The sequence below is a fragment of the Oryzias melastigma genome, linkage group LG11 (genome assembly GCF_002922805.2).
Source record: "Oryzias melastigma strain HK-1 linkage group LG11, ASM292280v2, whole genome shotgun sequence".
Lineage (NCBI taxonomy): Eukaryota > Metazoa > Chordata > Actinopteri > Beloniformes > Adrianichthyidae > Oryzias > Oryzias melastigma.
In genome coordinates, this window is record NC_050522.1 from 16,579,073 (window position 1) to 16,600,187 (window position 21,115).

The 21,115-nt window shown below is 37.5% G+C and overlaps 2 long non-coding RNA genes across 2 annotated transcripts; both read right to left on the reverse strand.

Moving 5' to 3' along the window:
* Positions 1–13,279: 13,279 nt before the first annotated feature.
* On the reverse strand, positions 13,280–20,024 carry LOC118599384. Its single transcript, XR_004948719.1, has 2 exons — positions 19,332–20,024; positions 13,280–13,429 (listed from the first exon to the last, which is right to left on the reverse strand). It is a non-coding gene; the product is annotated as an uncharacterized LOC118599384 (long non-coding RNA).
* On the reverse strand, positions 15,899–19,138 carry LOC112159884. The gene is made up of 2 exons (XR_002921556.2): positions 18,358–19,138; positions 15,899–16,851 (listed from the first exon to the last, which is right to left on the reverse strand). It is a non-coding gene; the product is annotated as an uncharacterized LOC112159884 (long non-coding RNA).
* Positions 20,025–21,115: the final 1,091 nt, after the last annotated feature.

Genomic DNA, 21,115 nt, shown 5'->3' on the forward strand with positions numbered 1-21,115 from the left:
AATTATTATTTGTCGTATTTATTTTCCCTTTTTAATGAATACCAACCCTCCTCTAGAAAAATGGTTGTTTAAAAGGCACAAGGCATGATGGGACCTAGACATTTAAGAGGCGATGTGCCTCTATGAATCCATGTCCTTTAAATGCATAATAGTGCATGTTTATAGCTGTAAATGTCAAAATAGCCATAATTTAAATATCTGATAGACGTGACTGTGCCCAGTGGGTCCAAGCTGTCCTATCTGTGCATATGAACTTCTTTGGTTGGTGGAATGGGCAGATGTGAAAGTCAACTTTTAATAATAAACTTTAATGAAAAAAATCACATTATTTCCTTGTTCTGCACACAAATATTGCTGTTTTAAACTTGAAATCTGTTTGCCGTTTGTTTCCCAGAGCAAATTGCGATTAGCCACCATCAAAGAACTAAAGTATTCCTCCAACACTACGTTTTTCACATTGACTTCCTGAGCGATGGACACCAGGTTATCAGACGTTTGCATGCATCTATGCGTTTGTTTGTCTGCTTACCCACCAAAGTGAACATCTTGTGAGTATCTCAAGTCAGTAGGTCACTCCCAGCGCAGGCAGCCAGTAAAGAGGACGTGATTGATGGCTAATGAGGGCTGAACGAGGAGTCCGGGCCAAACACACAGCATACTGTGGCTTTACCACATGATGGATGGCAGGCTGAGTTACAGTTTCCCACACATGAAACTGTTTAAAGCGAGGTCTGAGTGAAAGCGTTGCTGTAAGACATCCATACCATCGTTAAGCTCATTTGCATTCAGAGAACACTTCACCTCAACACTCAGTGGGACGCTGCAGTCCATCCGTCACACTAAACCCCCTGTTTTCCATTCCACACATCCAAATCACGCACCAACTTCGCCTATAGACCCAGCATGAAGCCTCATATAAACCCTGCAACATATGGATAGCTGGGAATCCAGGCTAATCCTCCAGGTTAATTTGATCAGTGATTAGTAATGAGTTTTTAACCTTGACTTTGGTGTTCAGAAAAACACCAAAGATTCACTGTGCTTGTTGTCATAGTAACATTTAATGTAGGTCTGCCTTCTGGACAGACCAGGTGACATACCCTGTACGAAATGTATAGCTTGTCCCCTGAACATCCTTTACATTGCCTAGTCCCATTTCCATCCAGCTCCTCCGTCTCCCCCATCCCTTCTTACCCATCACCCTCCACTTCCCTGGCTGTTGCGCACCTGGATGCTGGCCTAGAAGGAGACAAGGACACGCAACATCCATCTCTCAGAGGGGCACGTGTGGCGTATACGGGTGTCAGAGAACCATGTTTGAGGTTGCCAGAGGCTCTGCAAAGAAGAGAGATCACAGGGGAGGTGAGCTGTGAATGAAATGAAATGACAGTCCTTTAGTTTAATTTAGCTCCAACGTATTTAAATGTATTTAAATACAATAGTTCTTTATGTTGTAAACAGTGTCATGAATTGATTTTTTTTAATAATTAGTTTGGAAAAATGAAAGATATCATGGTAAAAGAAATATTGTTTTCACGTCTGTAAGAAAAGTAAAATTTCTACTTTTTCTTATAATTCTACCTTTTTTATCCTGTTGAATTGCATCTCTCCTCTTTGACTTACTTTTTTCTTCTAATTTCTTTTTACTTTTTTCACAATGTTACAACTTTATACCCATAAATTAGGATTTTTTCCCATCTTTTACTCTAGTAAATCATTGACTTTTTTTCTCATAAATGTTGAGGCTTTATTCTTATATAATTATGGACTTTTTGCTCAAGTTGTTTTGATTTTACTCTCATGAAATTATGACCATTTTATCGTGTTTTACAACTTTATTCTCAAACATTTTTTTTTATTCTTTAATTTTATGACTTTACTTTGGTAAATTTTGGACTTTTTCCTTTAATTTTACAACTTTATTTTCATACATTTGGACTTAAAGTTTTATGACTTTATTCTCTTAAATGTGTAACTTTTTTCTCATATTTTACAACTTCACTCTAGTAAAAACATTTTTTCACGATGTCATAACTTTATTCAAGTAAATCTTTCATTTTTTTCCTCATAATTTTGAGACTTCTGAAATTTTGACTTTTTTCTCCTAAATTTACAACTTTATTTTCTTTTTAAAAAACTGACTATTTCTTCAAATGTTATGACTTTACTCTTGTAAAATATATTTTTTTCCCTAATTTTACAACTTTATTCTCATAAATGTATTAATTTAATTCTCTTTTTATGGTGGCACTAATACTCCATCGTGGGTTTGAATGCAGGCATTCTTTAGCAAAAAGTAGTTTATTTAAGTTTATTACAAGTATACTTAGTTTATACTAAAATAGGCAGTATACTTAAAGTTTATCTTTATGTACTTTAATTATATTGTAAACCTAATGTGTTCCAATTTAATCTGAAGAAGTATTCAACTAGTATACTTCCTCCACTACACAATATGGTCTAGTATACTTGCTATACTTATATTCAAGTATACTACTTTTTGCTAAGAGATTGCAGTTGAACTTTGCTGAAATTCCCCCAACTTGTGAGCGTTTGCAGAAATAACTGTTTTATTTACATTTTTGTCATGACTAATGATTATTTATGATGTACCTACTAACATGTGTCTCATATTTGACCATTTTGGCAAAGGGTCATTTCCAGTCTGACTCAGTTTGAATTCTTTGCATTCAGATTGAGATAATTTCATTTTCATCAAAACTTGTTGAAGTTGGACAAATAAAAGTATGAAAACATTATGAAACATTCTAAAAATGAATTTTAGATGCAGCTTTCCTGTGGGAAATATTAAATTAATATATTCCAGTGGTGTGCATTAATAAAATGTGATACAAAGAGTTTGTGCGCATCAATTCAGCATCTTAATTAAGAGCTATTTGTTTGTGAAAAGCAGTTTGTGAAGCAAAATGTTGGTTTTTAAATGTCACATTCCTCTGAGCTTTGCGATGCAGATTAGCTGAGATGTGTCTCTGAAACATACCAGGGGTTTCTTTTCTCCCTCGTGGCAAATGCATTCGATTGGGTTAAGAGTGACGGGTAGATGGATAGATGGAGATTGTCCGGGGTTAGTTGTCAGGGGATCCAGTGAGGTTGCAATGTTGTATCTGCGTGAAATGTCTGCTCAGAAATGGCAGCTCCCATATGGATCTGAAGCCAGACGCCTGCAGCATACTAATAAACAAGGAGCCCACGGGCGCAGACTTCCAATGAGGGAAGTTACCGATCCCAGTCCTCAAAAAGCAACAAAACTGTTTGGTGGAAGATGATTTAAGTGTCTGGTGAAGCTGATCCCCTCGGAATAAAGTACTTTGAAGAAATGGCAGGAAGTTAAAACTTTAGTAAAAAATATAAAAAATGAGAGAACTAGGAAAATTAAACAAAACTTGTAATAAACACAGCAGATGATCCAACAAAGCTTAACTAAAACTGAGAATTTTAATGAGGACATGTGGATAAACACCCACAATGACAAATATCACATTCAGTTAAAATCTAAAACAAGAGGAACCACATTTCTCTTCACACCAGGGATGTGGTGTGCGTTCAAAAACACAAGAAATGCGGGTTCCTCAACAGCTAATACGCATTTTTATATGGTCATGGCTACAACCTGGGATCAATTCAAGGAGGGTTCTTGCAAGATCTTGTTGTTGTTTTGGTCTGGTGAAGAGCTGCTCAAAGACACTCAGGGTTTTAGGCGGAAAATAAAAGAAAATGCTAAGCTAGGTGTTTCCTCATAAATAGTTAATCAAATATTGTCTTTAAATTGATACAAGTATCGCCAAATGAATTATTGCGATTTAGATTATTGACTCTTTCCTTTTTTTTGTTCACGCCACCCTTATTTCCAACGGTTGGTACTTTCCATAAAGGAAAGTATGCTACCCAGACACCATTACCAAATCAGTCCACTATTGGTCAAAATGTGACCTGGTTTAAACCTTTGTTCAATAGCCACGCGTTTTATATAAATAGTCAATCAATCAAAACGTGCATATACACGTATACTTTTGGAGGTTGGAGAGATTGTAGCTTATCAAATATCCATTTCATTATTTTTTGTATTCTGGTTTCTCTATGTAGATGCATACATTTATATCCACTTATGAAAAAAAAATGTTTTTGCTTTCAACGAGATGCTAATAGGATTCCAGTTCCGGGTCACGAGCAGCAGATGCGTGTCTCCAATTCTCCTCAACTCTTTGGCTTTTTAAGTCTTTTAAAGTTTCTTTCAGTCACAACAATAAGGAACGATTACGTGGCCTTAAACTTGTTCCTAAACTGTGATGTAGAACTGATTCTGCACACATTTTTTTTCTTTTTTTTTCTTTCAATTATTACTTTTTGTATAATTATAATAATTCTTTGATGAATACAATCTGCACAAATGAACTTTTTTAATGAGAATAACTAATGAGAATATTTTGATTATTGTTAATGATTATTACTGTATAAATGACTTGTCTGTGGATGCTTTGACATTTGATTACATCACTGATATTAATAGTCCTTTATTACCTGAATCTATGATTGTAGGTTATAAATACTTGACACTAAGTCCTGAACCGGATGTTGATAACTCATGTAGAGAAAATGGTATGGTCGAGCCGGGTTGGGATTATATAAGTTTGCTTCCTTCCACTCCCTTTCAAGCGATCTACTTTATTATTTGATATGCTATTTCATGTATTATTAGCTGATTGCTTGAAATAAACCATTTCATTCATTCATTCATTTATTTCATATAAGGTACGTTTGATGCATCAATAGGCATCAATGGGTTAAGATTACATCAGCACCTTCAGTTAAATTTACTCCATATGGGAATTCTTGGATCTTCTGTGTTTGGGTTCCACTCCATCTCCTTTATGAGACTGGAGCTCCTTCATCCTGAGCGTGTGTTTGGGTAAGCCCGACAGAGAGCATTTCCCCCCAACTGAAAGGGTCTGGTTTGATCCTCCTCTGTTCTGACATCCTGAATTCATCTTCTCTGGCTGCTCATCATTCTCAGCTGCTCCTCTGTGCAACATCTTGCATTCATCATTCCATCTGTTGATATCTTTCGCGCCATCGTTCTAATAAGTGACATCGCACATTTATCAATCCAGCATTCGCGAGTGCGGCGCGCCGGACTGGCTTTTCATCGCTTCAGTCTACAACAAATGTTTGACCAAGCTGTTCCCTGCTGTATTATTCAGCCGTCGTGTGTGAGCTGATATTACCAAGGATGTATGCCTGACATGATGCATTGGCTCTGTTTAATTATAGAGATGCTGAATAAATATTTACAGATGGCCGATTCGTCTTCTGCAGGCCGAGCCCACGAGTGTGATTTATGAAGCATCAGTTAAGGCAAAGGAAAAGGCTGTCAACGTGTCTTTATAGGAGGCTTGATTTCCAGATTACTATACTGGTCTGATGCTATGTACTAGAGCTGGGTATCGGCAGTAGTTTCCAGAATCAAACTGATTCGATTCCGATAATTTTTTATCTGGTTCTATCGATCCACTCAGTTCAGTTCGATTGATTTTTGAATTTACACAGTTTACACATTTAGACACATTCATTTAGAAATACATCAATAACATATAAATGTTTTGTAGATATTCCCATTAATCTGATACAGTTCACATACTGTAAAATGTATCAGTGAAATAATAATGAGATTGTTAATATCATGCACTGTTACATGGATTCTCAAACAGAGAGGCTCCAACAATTGTTCTGCTTCTCCTGGAAGGCTTTTCAGTTTGGCCACTAGGTGGTGATCATGCTATTGCATTACAACTTATTTTTTTGAAGAAGAAGAAAGTAAGAGCAAAAGAACTGTGCTTTAGACCACAAATTGTTACTTTAAAAAATATTTCCTTAAAAGAGTTTGGAAAATTCACACCTGTGAGTTTATAAAGATGATAATTTAGTCAGCAATAAATATTTAGGTCAAACAAACGCTAGCATGAGCCCTCCTGTGGGAAATCCCATTATACGTAGCATCAAGCTAGCAAACTTTACCATTATGTGTTAGATCAATCTATATTTATATGACTCGATTATTATCTATAAAGCTTAGATCGATTCAGCGTACTACAGACAAACCATGTGATCAAGAACGTGCTGAAATCTTGAAAATGCATTTTGCGTAGTGTTCACACTGGACTGTCGCTACCTGATACTTGTAAACAGTTGGAACAGACTTGGTGTGAAATGTTGCAAATCTTGATCTATGCTTTTTCTCTCAGTTCTGTTCAGATATATGAAAGACTTCGGCCGAATCTGAATTGCTTCCTTACCCGTACAGGTACATTTATCCCTCCAAGCGGACAGAAATTGAAAAATAATGTCTTCAAATTCTAATGTTAACTTGATCTCAATGGCCCAAAACTGGTCGTAGAAACTTGCCTAACAGTGCTTGAATGCAACAGGTTGGAAAACAGAAGCCTGAAACGTGCATATATGCATGTTTACATGGACTTTTCATTAGAAGTGGTTGCTTGAATGCATGTTGCTGAGGGCAATGTGAACCTAGCATAAGGCTCTCTCAATAGGAGTTCAATCTGATTCTTGACAAAACCTTAAGACTATGGACATATATCCCAAAATGCCACCGCGCTGCAACCTAAACGCAAGTTTCTCAGCAAATTAAACAGCAAATGACCGAATCTTGAAGATTCTACGTGTCCGCAGCCTAACCTTTATTGTTATTACAAGTTTTAAAAGATTAATTTTTACAACTAGTGTCTTTAGAAACCTGCTTCTTTTGGAGACGTGTAGCTTCCTGGTGTAAAACATGCACCAGAAGTTTCCATTTGCAGCTTGACTGAAAACCCAAACGTCATATGTTTTAAGCAGCAAAGCTGGAGACCCATAAACCCGAAAATTCACCCCAATTTAGTTCAGCTTCACAGTTTGTGAGTGACATTTATGCGAGCTCTGAGCTGCGGCGAGTTGTACATCGCTCGTGTTTTGCATGAGTTCTGCCTTGGCTGCTGGGAGAGAAGTACAGTAAAAACACATTAAGCATTTCACTTATAAACTCACTGGAGGCCTGAAACACTTTCTGAAGTTTTTTTTTTCTTTTCTCGGTCATATGTGTTTGCTGGAGCATATCCCTCTTCCTGCTGCTCCCTCTAAAGCCCATCTGGTTTCTGGTCAGCTCTGCAAACCTCTGAAAGGCACCTGGCCAGCAGCTTGCTCACCTGGCTGTGCTGGCCTCTGCCAGCCTGCACACCTGGCCTGGCCGGCATACAGGGAAAGAGGAACAGATTGCAAAGTGCGGTGCAAAGTGGTCAAGCATCAAAATGAGAAATAATTGTGTGTTTGTGGTCTCTTAGATGCTCAAATAATTTGGAGTCACTGGTAATATTTCCTTGTACAAGTGATGGTTAGAGAGGATAGATTTCGCCAGATTGTGCCGACCCATCCGTTAGATGGCACCTCCATCCTGCAGGTTGTCCTCTACTAACACCTTCCTGTCATTCCAAGGGGAAGATGCCTTTTACGCACACAAACAAACACACATGCACAGACCGTGGACACAGAGGCGCAGACCCCTGCAGAGAGTTTGTCACCTCGTGTGTTGACATCTGCGAACGCGAGGCATTGTGGGAGAGACGGCCATCTGTTGCCAGCAAGGCTGGATCAGAAGGGGGCAAGTGGGAGCGAAGCATCCTGCTGCTCTTTTCTGTCCGTCTGAGGTGTTCGGTTCCTGTGGATTATTGTTGTTTTTGCTGTTGTTGGGAATAAAAAGTGATGATGGCAAATTTTTAATTAAATTAAAATCATCTGCAGGATTTTAGAAGTAATTGTGAATGCTTTTAAGGGGACATTTACCCTGTGAGATGAGAAAAGGTTTCATGAGAGGTTACATGTGAGCACTCTTATAATAGTTTTTAATGTTTATTTTGAGGCCTTAATAATCCTTAATGGATTAATCTGTGTTCCCGTAAGCTCTAGAAACAGTTGCATTGTTCAGAAATAAAAGTAGACTTAAGATACAAAGACTAATTCCGATGAAAAGTGTTTTTTTACATATCGTTTTCTGTTTAAAGAAAATTAGGCCAAAATTTTGAATTTTTTTAGTATTTCCTAATTCAAATCATTGTATCAAGAGCAGATAAAAAAAATGTGGTTGGGCTACAAGCTCTGGGCCCCCTTCTGAGGGGAAGGGGGGCGGGGTTGCTCCGCATCAAAAGTCCCAGCCACAACTGAAGGCACAAACACAGGACGTGACGCGCAGTCTGGGGTCAAACTGCAATTATGAATTTCTCCTTTGTGATCAATTTTGAAATGGTTGACACTTCTGTAAATTAAAGGGGACGCCATCCGTACCTCCAACTCATTCTCATTCCCAAGTCGTCACATTTTGACGCATGGTTAAGGACCTTCTGTGTCACTTTTTGGCGTTTTAGGTGTCCCCAACTCGTTCTTTTTTGATAAACTGGCTGTTCAAATTAAATCAAGGCTCCCCAACCTCCAGGCCACAAACCGGATACCGGATCGGGACGCAGACCGCACCGGTACCAAACCCGGATTGGTACTGGACTCGGACTGGACCCAGATTGGTACTGGTTCTGGATGCTGTACCAGTTCTGGACATGGTACGAGCCGCGGAGCAGGCTAGGGTTAGAGTACCGATACCGTCCACATTCCGAGGTTCAATCCATGTTCAGTCCATGTGTGGAACCGCGTCCGACAAAACGACCTAACTCCTGATTTAATTGGAACAGCCAGTACGTCAAAATGTCCTTAACCATGTGTCAAAATGTGACGACTTGGGAATGAGAATGTGTCGGTACGTCACTATCAAATCTGAGTCCGTGACTGGTCAAAGTTCAACTGGTTTAACTTTCAATGCGGATACAATGACCCGAAAATAGTCTAAAAAATGTGCGCAAACACAAAAGTTTTGAACAGTTTTGCCCAAAACATGCATTTAAGCCCGTTCACACAGACTTTTCATTGAACATGGTTGCGTGAACTCACGTTGCCAAGGCAGTGTGAATGTAGCCCTTTTTTTCAACTTTGGCTAAAACCAGCATAATCATAATTTAAAAACCACTGGGAACATTTTTACAATAGATCAAAAGAAGATCAGAGTGGGACTTTAAAGGTTTAAACATTTATAACCTTCATTTCTGCATTACTCATGCCGTTTGCTCAAAAAGCTAATGTGAGTTGTGTTCCTCCTCCTAGCAAAACAATAGCTTCAGTTAGCCATAAAAACGAGCTAAATAAAACTTTATTTGTCAAACATTTTTGGGTTGTTAATGTTTAAGAAAAATGAAATAAAGTTTTAGATTTATACTCTAATGACTGAGTAACGATTATTTCTAGGAAGAAAAAGGATTTTGTTGTTTGCTAACTATGCTAACATGGTAGTTCCTTTCGTCTCAGAAAAAAAACATGCAAAAATAAGTTAAAAAATGTAGAAATTTGTTCTCCAGAGAGGTAGAAAGTCCAAATATAACTTTTACAATTTTTGTACTTATTTAATATAAATATATATACATATTTCACAATAGGATAAATAACACAATTTAAAAATGATGAACGCTAGAAGTAAAAAAGTGAATTAGTAACATTTCTGTGATTGGAGGGAAAACAACAAACCGTTTTCCTCTCCGGGGCTTTGGAAAAGTGATATCACAGAGTAGACAGGAGTGAGTCGGACTGACATAACAGAGACATTAACCCACATATTCCTGAAGGACATCCATGTGCGCGGGACATCCGTTTGGTTGGCTGGGTTGTGGGTCTGCCCGCTCAGCCAGCCTGCAGACCACAGACAGATGCTCTGCAGCACCGCAGGCAATGTGTGTTCTAGAAAAACCCGGGCCAGATGCTGCTACCTGGTGTCCCACCCGCTTGCTTCTCGGCTACACTGAGCATGCTCCAGTTGCCATCATCTGACCTCGAAACTGCGTTATGCAGATTGTGTGCTGTCAGTCATCTGGATGGTGGAAAGCTGCTGGAACGGAACACGTTTGTGGCTTAATGACTTTCATTTATCTCAAACAGTTAATTCTTTTTTTTAAAATATAAACAAAACGAGTAAAAATTAGATTTTTTTTGCAGATAGGTCTCTTTTAGTCTTGTTTTCCCTGCAGTTTTGTTCCCCAAACAAACGACTCTCCCACAAACAAACACGGATCCCCCCCCTCCATGGTCCCTGTTATTACCAAACCCGAGGAAATTTTCCAAGACTTTCAAAGACACCCAAGATTAAAGATTTTTTGTTCTTTTGAAGTTGCAGCCGTGTTTTTTTCTTTCTTTTTTTTTGTCAAATTTCAGCAACAAATGGTAATGGTGTTTTTGCACAGCAGTTGATGGTGACCCAGAACTGCCAGCCAGAGGAAGCCGGGCTGATGGCTGGGTTCCTCTGTTAGAACTCTCCTAATGAGGAATGTTTGGATAATGGCATCACTCCTTTTGTAACCTCAAAAACACTGACATTTTACTTGCTTGTACTGAGTCTGTTTTGTGTAATGATGTGAAGAAGAGACGAGAGAAAAGGGAGAAAAAAAAGGAAAAGCTTTGTTGGAGCTAGGGTTTTTTACCTGTGGGTGGTTTTGTTTTTTCATCATTTTATAGTCTGGTGCACTTCAAGTCAAGCTTGTCTGCATTATTTCTTCTTATGCTATAATGAAGGATGCTCTTTTGTTGCATTGATTTAGATGCAGATTACACAGGTATTGTGTTGCGAATCTGCTGCCTTTCCAAGTGTCATTTTCCACTGATGTGCAACAATGAGTGCAAATGAATTTGCACCTTTTTTTTGTTGCACCCAATTTGAGTTGCATCTATTAAAATAAACATCCATTTTTGAGTATTTTTTATCTGATTGTTAGATTTCAGCTAAGCTCGGATTCCATTGTTTCTCGCCTTTAGTATCTCTTGGATCCATCAGGCGGAACGCAGAGTGCAGAACATCAGTGCATCTCATCTGTTCCAGGGCGTGCAGACTCACACTGCCCCCTAGTGTCCGTCAACTTTGTTTCAAGAGCAGCCTGGTTCTCTGCCAGCGGCTCGATACCAGGATCTGTCAGGGGGAGCAGAATAGATCCCACCGATTGGAGTGATTCGCACTCTTGCTTACTACTTCCCCTGTCAACTGGTCGTTTCTTCCTCACTTCAGTCTTGAGACCCTTCATTGAGAAGAAAAAAAAACATTGTTTTTGATCTGAAAGAGCCCATGAGGAGGCACCAAAACTCTAACAATGCTTAGATTTGAAGATCATACTGTAAAGCAGGGCCGGCTATAGGCATGGGCATGGGGCCCCCCATTTTTGGGGCCCCCCCAAAAAATTCACAATTAGCCAAATAAACAAAATTACTAAAAAAAAAAAAAAAAAAAGTGATTAAATACAATGTAGCAAATAGACAAAAAATAAACAAATAGACTCACAAAAAAAAACATGAATTTAGCCTCAACAGCAAACGAACCAGTGTCTTGCTTGTTTGTGCCTGTGCCTGCCCCAAGCCCGGTAGATGCATTGGGTGTTGTCAGAAAGACCAATCAACATATTTTGTTAGCTTTTAAGGTATTTGCCATTTGTACATGTTCATTGTTCTTAGCGTTTGTCATCATGGTCAGGGGACCACAGATGAAAACCAGTCCTTTGGCTAATTCTGTTTTTTTTTAAACCATGTGCTTTATCTTGTTTAATCATTGGGTTTTCTGTTTCTTTATAAATTACATTATCACCTTTGAAATAATTGTGTTCAATAAAAATATATATAAAAAAAACATATTTTGGTGTGATTTAAGCAGGTTATGTTTCGTGTCATCATAGTGATTTAGATTGACATAAAAAAACACACGTGTCCATTTTGTTCAGAAATAGAGAAGGGTTCACAAACTTTCTCTTCCAACGTATTTCAGTTTTATTATTGTTATTGATATTAAAACAGTAGTTATTTTAGCTAAGATGATGCTATTAATGCTTCAAAAACTAGAATTTTTAATAACAAAAATAACGTTGACTCAAAAATTGGGAGGGGCAGAGCCTCCCCTTGCCCCACCTGTAGCTCCGCCCCTAAGAAATTAAATATATGGATGGTTTTTGTACTTTTTAGGGCCTCAGATGGTTTTGAAAACCCAAACTCACCACACCCACACTGGCTCCACCTCAAGCACTTGATTGACAGCTTCATCTGAGCCACTTTCAGTGGAAGGCGTGTGGACTTTTATCAAGCTCACTCATGATTGGTGACAGAAGTTGACTTAAAAATGTGACTCGAATCAAATTGGAACAATCACTGTCGACTGGTTTCAAAATGGCGGCGCACGTATCAGGAAGACACTCACGGATTTGGCCTGATTTTGTGAAAGCTGGAGGTAAAGCAGTTTTTATCAACACCTCGCTTTGTCCAGTTATTAATATACTGTATGTCTATGGTTCTGATTAAAACCAAAGTGTCCAAACATAATAGATGAGCTGCTGCAGACATATCTCAACAGGAGAAGTTTAAATGATGTATTTTATGATATTTTTATATTTTCTGCGGTTTATTTTAATATAAATGTTTAGTTTTTGGAACCTTAAGTTTTAAGTTCTATAAAAACCAAAGAGATTTCCGTAAAGAGAAAATGAGATGTAACTACTTCAATCAAAGCTCGCAGTTTTCGTCCCTTCCAGCACCAATAAAGACAACTCTGGGGGAATCCCGAAATAAATGCAGCTGACAGTGCCAGCGTAAATACAGCACAACAAACAATCCAAGAGTGCAGAAAGAGCTTCAACAAAGGGGAAATGTAATGAGCTGAAGGTGCCTCTTTGTCAATATATCATCCTCAGTGAATTTGCCAGCCTCCCTTTACCTTCAAGCATGGTAAATGAGAATTTATACCCCCACTACTTTATCATTCTTTACTTTTTTTCTCCTCCCCATGAGGTGATCACGGCACGGGAGACGGATATTTTCACCAAAGGCAATATCCCCTCGCAGTAATTATATCAGAGGGAGAGAATGGCTCATTAACATACGTTAGGCATGTCAGGAATTTACAGACGCCGTTTGCGGATGCCCCCTCGTCGTCCTATCCGTATGGCGTCTCCTTTGAGGATGCAACTTGCTCATTTCCATACATGTCAATCACTTTTGTGTGGTTTTAAAGAAAAAAAAAGGATCTTCTTAAAGACTGAATGAGGCAATCAGAGCCAAAAAATAAAAAAAGCATGTGTGGGTGTATGTGGGGGGAGCTGTGGCTGTGTTTACTGCAATAGCATGATGAAAAAGTGAGATCAGGATGGATGGATGATGAAATACACGTCTTTATTTGACTGCTATTGTCTTTGCAGAGGTAAAGGTTCATCATGCATGCGCAAACTCAAGAAAAAACAAATGGTCCGGCCCGTGAGTTGGTGCAGTCCTGCTGCAGCTCCTTCGCTGCAGGATCCAGCATCTGCTGCAAGAATACAGAAACACACCGTCAGCCCAGAGACGGAAAAACCCACTCGTGATGCAGCCACACCACTGTAAACTAAATGGCTGCTGACTACTAAACTAATATCCATTTTAAAAAACGTCTATAACAATTTATTTAAGTTTCACTTTTGTTAAAATGAAGGCAAATATATCAATTAGGCAGAATCAGAGAGAGAAAACTGTAAACTGTCAGGAAATACTTTCAACTTTCCATCAATAAAAGGAGGATTTGAGCTAAAATATAATGAATGAAACTGATGTATATCAGAAGTCAGAATGGCACATTCAACTGAGAATTATGCAACTACAAAATCAGATGTCTGACTAAAATCTTGAAATCCTGACTTTTTTTAAATCAACTTTAACTTGAAAAGTTTTGCTAAATCTCTTTGAATTTTGACTTTAATCTCAATACAATTAGAAAGAAATTCAAAGAACTGATTCACTGTTTTTTTTGTTTTGTTTTTTTGTTATTTTTTTAAGTCTCTTTGGTCCTTATCCAGTCTGTTTTTTTGTCTGGGGTTAGAAACAGAATAAAAAAGAATCAAATTCTTGGTGTAAAATGTGCATCAACATGCAGCGATTTTTAAAAAAATATCAACAGAAGTTAAAAAGTGTAAACAGAGCGTCCATCCAGCATCAAGCATGGGAGATTTTTGAGTATCTGTGTGGCAGCAAAGCAAATTTGTAAACCACAACAATTCTGCACATTTACTTACAAATGTTCTTTTGTCGATCTTTGAAAATAGATTTGAGGATGGAAACTGATTATAAAGCAGCAGCTGACTAGCTGTTTTAAAATTGGAGAGAATAGTTGCTGCCAGACTGATTGTTTCTCTTTGTACTCGTATTAAAATGGAAACTTCATCAATAAGTTTTGGTTATTTAAAGCCAGTGTTAGGAGTAACTCATTACAAAAGTAATATATTACACTGACATATTGCTTTTGTCAGGACTGTGCAGACTAGTTTGGTGTTTCAGGGATGTTTTGAGCTGAATTTTCCGCTGTCAATCACTCCAGGTTGTCAGGTCATCTGCTTTGCTGCCCCTTATTTGATTTGATTTGATTATAAAGCTATTTGTTTACTTAACTTGATTTCATTGTATTTATTTATTTTAATATAATTATTTTCTAAGGTTGTTCTTATTTCAATCAACCAATCTATTTATTATTTGTGGAGCACTTATGAAAGCAGAAGAACCCAAATGCTGAACCTAAAATCAACTATAAAATAAATCATTAAACAATAAAATACAAGAAGATAACCAATATTTATTTTACTTTATTTCATTTTGTTTTTTTTATTTATATTACAAAAGTTTCTTTATATAAATATTGCATTTGTATTTATTTTGTTTATTCTATTTTAATTTAATTATTTTATTTTTGTTTCTACATGTAATTATTTTGATAGTAATATTTATTTATTTTCCAATCTTCATATAAATATTTTATCCTATTGTATTAATTTTCTCTCCTTTGCTTTTACATGTCTACGTTAGTTTATTTAATGCTTCATTCTCCTGCATTTTGGCTCCTATCTCAAACCAGTTCTGGACTCCAGTTGAATGTGTTGTAAAGTTTTTAATTATTGAATGTTCAGTATCTCGTGTTTCACATCAGTCCTTTGTTAAATGCTCTACAATACTTTGTCAATGGAAGTCAGGGTGTCATCCACCGTCATCTGCAGTCAGGTACTCTTGAATAATTCAGAGACAGTAACTTTGTAAGCTAGTGATGACGTTTTCAGTGATGTGTTATTTCAAAGCGTTCCCAGTTTTCTCCTAATTATGATGATGCAGTTTTTAGCCCAATTAAACTAAACAGTGTCGTTTTCTAGGACATAGTTTCTGCAGAGCGGCAGGAGTTTATTAGAAATCCACCTGTGAGTTGTTAGCCCATCCCCTCTTCCCATCAACCATTGGTTTACATTCTCTACCGCTAGCTAATAGCCCCTCACACCCCAACCTAACATGGCGAGCAGCACTGGAGCTATCCAGCCGAACAGGTTTGAGGAAAACAAAGACGGATCTACAAACTGATGCATCTGAATTAGCTTGTCGTTGAAGGTTCTACAACACATCTACACATTTTTTCCAACTTCATTTCTTCTTCTGCTCCTGATTCATAAAGAAATACTCAGAAATGCTGTTTTAAGCTTAATTTGATTTATTCGCTCTACTGTGTGATCACTCTCACTAGTTTTTAAATATCTAGGACATTATTTGACACATAAATGAACACAAAGCGGAAAATTAGAAAAACGTAAACATTTTAACCGTTTTTACAAACTTCTGCTTCCATGGGAACCATTTTTAACAATAAATGTCAGAGTAATGTGCACAAGGTCAACTAAAGTCATTTTGTGATTTTTTTTTTTTTCTTAAAAAGCTGTAAATTTATTCTGCAAAATCAAATGTTCAATCAGTGCCTCTTGAAGCCTCAGGACACAATTCACAAGCTTTTTATTGTTTGTTTTGTTTTTCAGTTCTGAAGTTTGTTTTGTGGCTTTCAGGAGAACAGATGAATCTGTTAAACTGTAACACAATGGATGAGTCCAAAAAGGAAATTAACATTATTAGTTAAAAAAAAAAAACACCCAAACAGCCCTACTTAACCAGTCTCACTTCATGTTTTTGTGTTTCTGTCTGTTCAATGACTGAAAGTGAACAATAGCTCCTTAGGATGGATGGGATTTAAAAAAATACTTTTAATTGTTTTATCAAAGAGCAGAAAAGAGGCAAAAAGAAAAAAAAAGAAAAAGCTTCACTCCCAAATGTCATCAGAGTGACTGAAGACACAACGTCCATTTCCATCACCATCCACTCCATCTCTCCCTCTCGTTCATTGTTGTTGCCTTTCCCCTTTAAGTGCACTTTCGCCCACACCACTTGGAAATTGATTGAAACAAAATGTCACAATTATGCCCTGTAGCTCGCCGCTTCAATTATTCATCAATTAGGGGGTAGGCTGCTTTTTTTCTTTCCTCTGAGCTGATTTTTCATTCAGTTTGCTCGAGATGTATGGCTCCCCTGCTGTTAACCAGTCCAAAGTCATTAGTTTCTGGGTTTGCAATTAAACCTGATGCATTATGCATGAAGCTCCGACTCAGTAGACACACGCCGCAGCGGCAGCGGCTGCAGCAGCAGAGTGAAGCTCTGGAGGCGCGGATGAGAATTAATTTCAAGCAAGCCATGAAGTTCTCTCCATCCTTCCCTCTCTTCATCCATCTCTTGTCTGGAAGGTTGAAACAGATGCTGCTAGCTGCAGATGGAAATAGAGATGGGGCGACTGAGGAGACAAGATCTTCTGTCATTTACTCCATCTGCACTGAGGGGGTTCTTTCAAAGCCACCAACAGTTGGTCCACATGAAATCTTGGTGTTTTTGAGGGGGGATTACCTGGAGTTTTAAAGAAAACGTTTACATATTAAATGCCAGAAGGTCATTAAATAATACCTATTTAAAAATCAAGTCATCACTGATTAAAGAAAGGCCCACTTTAAGTCTTTTAATGTCAAGAGTCTTAAGAAAAGCCAGACAGACGCATCTATGTTCCTTTGCTGCCATCTACAGGCCACAGAGTGAAATAACATGTGGACAATAAATAGAAGCTCAAGTTTTATGTACAAATGTTCCCAAATTTAGTTCAAAAAGTGTCTTTTTAACATACTTGAATATATGAATGACTGTTGTTGAGGAAATGGATAAAAATCAAATCACTTTTTAGAATAAATTTAGAGTGAAATAGCCGATTTGACATAAAGATAAATAGATTTACAGGAAGAACAGGAAGAGACACAATTAAAATGAAAAATGTCCCCAAAGAAATCAAATGTTTTCCGATTATAAAGATTCCAAACAACAAACGTGTGTTTTCAGATTAATAATCAGGTGTGAGGATACACGATAGAAAGTTTTTAGAAGTGAAAAACACATTTACTTGTAAAAATAAGATGAATTTGTCAGATACAAATAGGTTTAATTGATTGTTTGTACGTGATAAAACTCTGTTTTTTACACCCATCTTGGGACAACTTTAGACTATCATATTACAGACTTAACAGCCGTTTTCTGACGGTAATTATTACAGTTCTCAGAGTCAGAGAATGCATCGGGACTGAAGTTCCCTGGAAGTTCCCACCCTGGTGAAAGGGCTTCTGGGAAATGAAAGGCAAAAGTGACGGTCCTGATGAACATGTATCTCTGAGCTCTGTATTTTACATATGAAACTCCGCACTACCGACACCGAACCAGGAAATAATTTGATTTTGAATCACCAAAAGGTTCAGAGTTTCTTTGTTTTAACACCGATCTGAAAATAAATCTTCACAAGATACTCCACGTCTTTTATCTTTGAGCACGGCTTTGATAAACAGACAACTTTGGTTCTTTTCTCATTAATTTATGACTTTAAATCTCGTAAATTTACAACTTTAAATCTCATAGATTTACGAGCGAGTTAGTTAGATCTCTGTGGAGAAAGCTTTGAGCAGAGATGGCATTCATGCTGCAGGCATCTGAACGGAGAATGAGTCCTGAGTCATTTAGCCTATGACTTTTAAAGTCATAAATATACGACTTTATTCTCGTAATTTAGCAGTTACAACCTTTTTCTCGCAAATTTACGAGATTTAAAGTCGTAATTTAAAAAAATATTTTTTTCTTTATAAAGTGGCTCTAATACTCGTCGTAAAACAAGATTTGAAACTGAAAAATAAGTTTTGAAATTGAAATTTTGAAACCTAAAAACAGAACATTTGAAGCTGAAAATTACTAAGTTTATTTTCAAATAGCAAAAAGTTTTGGACATTTATATATATATATTTTTTTACTAAACACACATTTTTTTTTCCAATTTGATTTATTTGGGTTTCAAATAATATTGGCCCCGATTTAGCTCCATACCTTTCCCCCATCACGTGTTTTCTTGATCGGCGGCCACAGCTTCTGTCGGTTCTCCATGTCCTCCGTAGTGAGGTCCTCCTTGAAGAGTCATCCTTTGGACAGGAGAAACCGCTCTCCAAATCTCCTCCTTCAGGCGCCGGGAGATAAACCTGATGACAACTCCTCTCGGTCTGACATCCTCCTGCGTTTCCTCCTCATCCGATGAGCAACATCGATGGCATCTGGAAGCTTCCCTTTCTCGGCTGGCAGGACTCCTTGACAGATGTTGATCACCTTCTCCCGCACGTTTTCCCTCTCAGACTCCGGAAGTCCGTACAGCCGCAGGTTCCATCGACGACCAGAACTATCCAACTCAGCAACCCGATTCGTGCACTTCTATGTTGACTCTTCACTCCTTTCTACTCGTTTTTCGCTAAGTGAAACCTTTTCATTTATTTTCTTGATTTCAGAGCGGACTGTTTCTACCATTTTTAAAGTGTGTCTCTTCTTGGGTTAATTAAATTTGGGTTAATTTCTTGGCAAGCGGAGGCTTACTTGGAGTAACTGGCAGTGAAGGGAAGTCCTCCGACGTCACATGCAGATCCATGTCGTCACAATAATCATGTTCGCTAGCTAACAAGCTAGCTGAATTTTTCCCTCCTTCGGTCGGATGGTTCACTTCGCTTTGTGGATCTAGACATTTTGATTTGATGTGATATCAAAAGAATCTAAATCGTTATTGTGATGTTTATACGGGGAAAAAGTTTGCTGCTCCAAAAAAATCAACTGCATAAAGTTAGGCGTTTCCCAGCATGCACTGCGGCTCAAGATATATCTTTGTAAAAGAAAAAACATTTAAAATATATTATCTATTTATTTTTCTTCATATTTTATTTAAAAGTAACAACCATATAGCGTGTAATTCAAATTTGCCTAAAAAAAGTGGAGCTAAAACCATTAGTCTGCACTCATGTACCACGTAGGGGTATAAATACCGGTGAGCGACAATCGCACTGTTGGATCAAGTCTGGCAGTGTGCCTCTGTGCTGGGTGGCACCGCACGAGGGAGACTGGAGGGCTGCTGGGCTGGTGGGAGGGAGGCGAGCTAGCGGCCATTGTACAAGATTGCCAGAGGGAGCTCAGCACTGGCACCTCTGACCATCCAGGTCGTTGTTCGTCTAGCAGCGCTCCAGTCTACCTCCAACTGTCAGGCTTGGTCCAATATTAATGGTTGGTTAATAATAATGTCAGTTTTTTTTTAAAAGTAAACATGACTGTCACTGTCAGTTATGACTGAATATTTCTGTTTGGTATTTGGGTTTTCATTTTTTTTTTTATTCAATTTTTTTTATTAATTTAAAACAATTTCAAAATAAAAGCTTTGCACTTCCCAGTTGCCTTAAATTTAAACTATGCAGGAAGTTGAGACAAAAAGCGACAAAAGTATCTCCATTAAGATGCAAAGCAATGTTTTAAAATTGTACTTAAAAAAAATGTATGTATAAAAATGTAAAGACTTTTTTTATTCATTTAAAACAATTTCAAAATAAAAGCTTTGCACTTCCCAGTTGCCTTAAATTTAAACTATGCAGGAAATTGAGACAAAAAGCGACAAAAGTATCTCCATTAAGATGCAAGGCAATGTTTTAAAATTGTACTTAAAAAAATGTATGTATAAAAATTTAAAGACTGAGAAAAGTTTGTCGATACTCTTGTCATGATACGATACGTATCCCGATATATTCCAGACAATACTTCACTTGTTTTTAAATTATGACATAAGAATTATCTGAATAGTAGTGCATTTTCCACAAAAGTAAAATAGCAAAATAGATGTTATTTAATGATCAGAACATTAAGACTGCAACTGCGTCTCATAAACAAGCTGCTTTTACCCAAGCAAATTCATGGTGCTTTTGTTTTTAGTAATTTAAGAAACATTTAAGTGGAGAACAAAAGTAAAACTGAACTACACGTTTTCTTTTAAATAATAAATTTCTCCCTGGCAGTATTTTAAATTGATACAAGTATTGGCAAGTAGAGTATTGTGCTATTTCACTGAATCGATATTTATTACACCCCTCTTGTGTACTTGTGCTAAGTGAAGTCTTGTAATAAATTCATACATACAGACACAGAAATTTTTAGTATGAATTTTTAATTTGGATTTGAAGAAATTTTTTTATATGTGAAATTAGGTCCTTTAAGAGTTTTTACTGTTGTTTTCTCTTTGTTTTTATCTGAGCTTCTGAAGTAAATAAAGACATTTTTTATTCTTTGTTGACAGTTGGAGAAACAATCTTCATTTGCCTTTCACTCAGTACAAACATTTCTGTTTTTTTAATTTTTTCTTGCATAAAAATGCATTTTTTTTTGTATTTTAGATGCATAAAACTTTAATTTAAAAAAAGGGGATTTGTTCCCCTTAGTATGTATGCTAAAGTCGTGTCTTACAGTACCGTCACACTGGGTGGCCCTCATGTCATTCAGCCGCTAAAGTTTTTGAAGAACTCCAGATGGCACAGAAACAGTCGGAAACTCCTTCAGGTCATTATTTCCCCCCCAAATCAGTTCAACCATTTGCAGGCGAAGCGCGAGGAGGCAAAGCAACCCATTTAATCACAAATCTGTGTGATGAGTAAAACAGTTCAAGGGCTGCCGTGGCAATTTTCCTACTAACAGTCAAGCTGAGAGGGAAGAGTACGGAGGAGGATGTTGAAGGAGGAGCGCGGCAGGGAGGGGTGATGGAGGTGATGCTCAGTGGAGGACGGACAGCTTT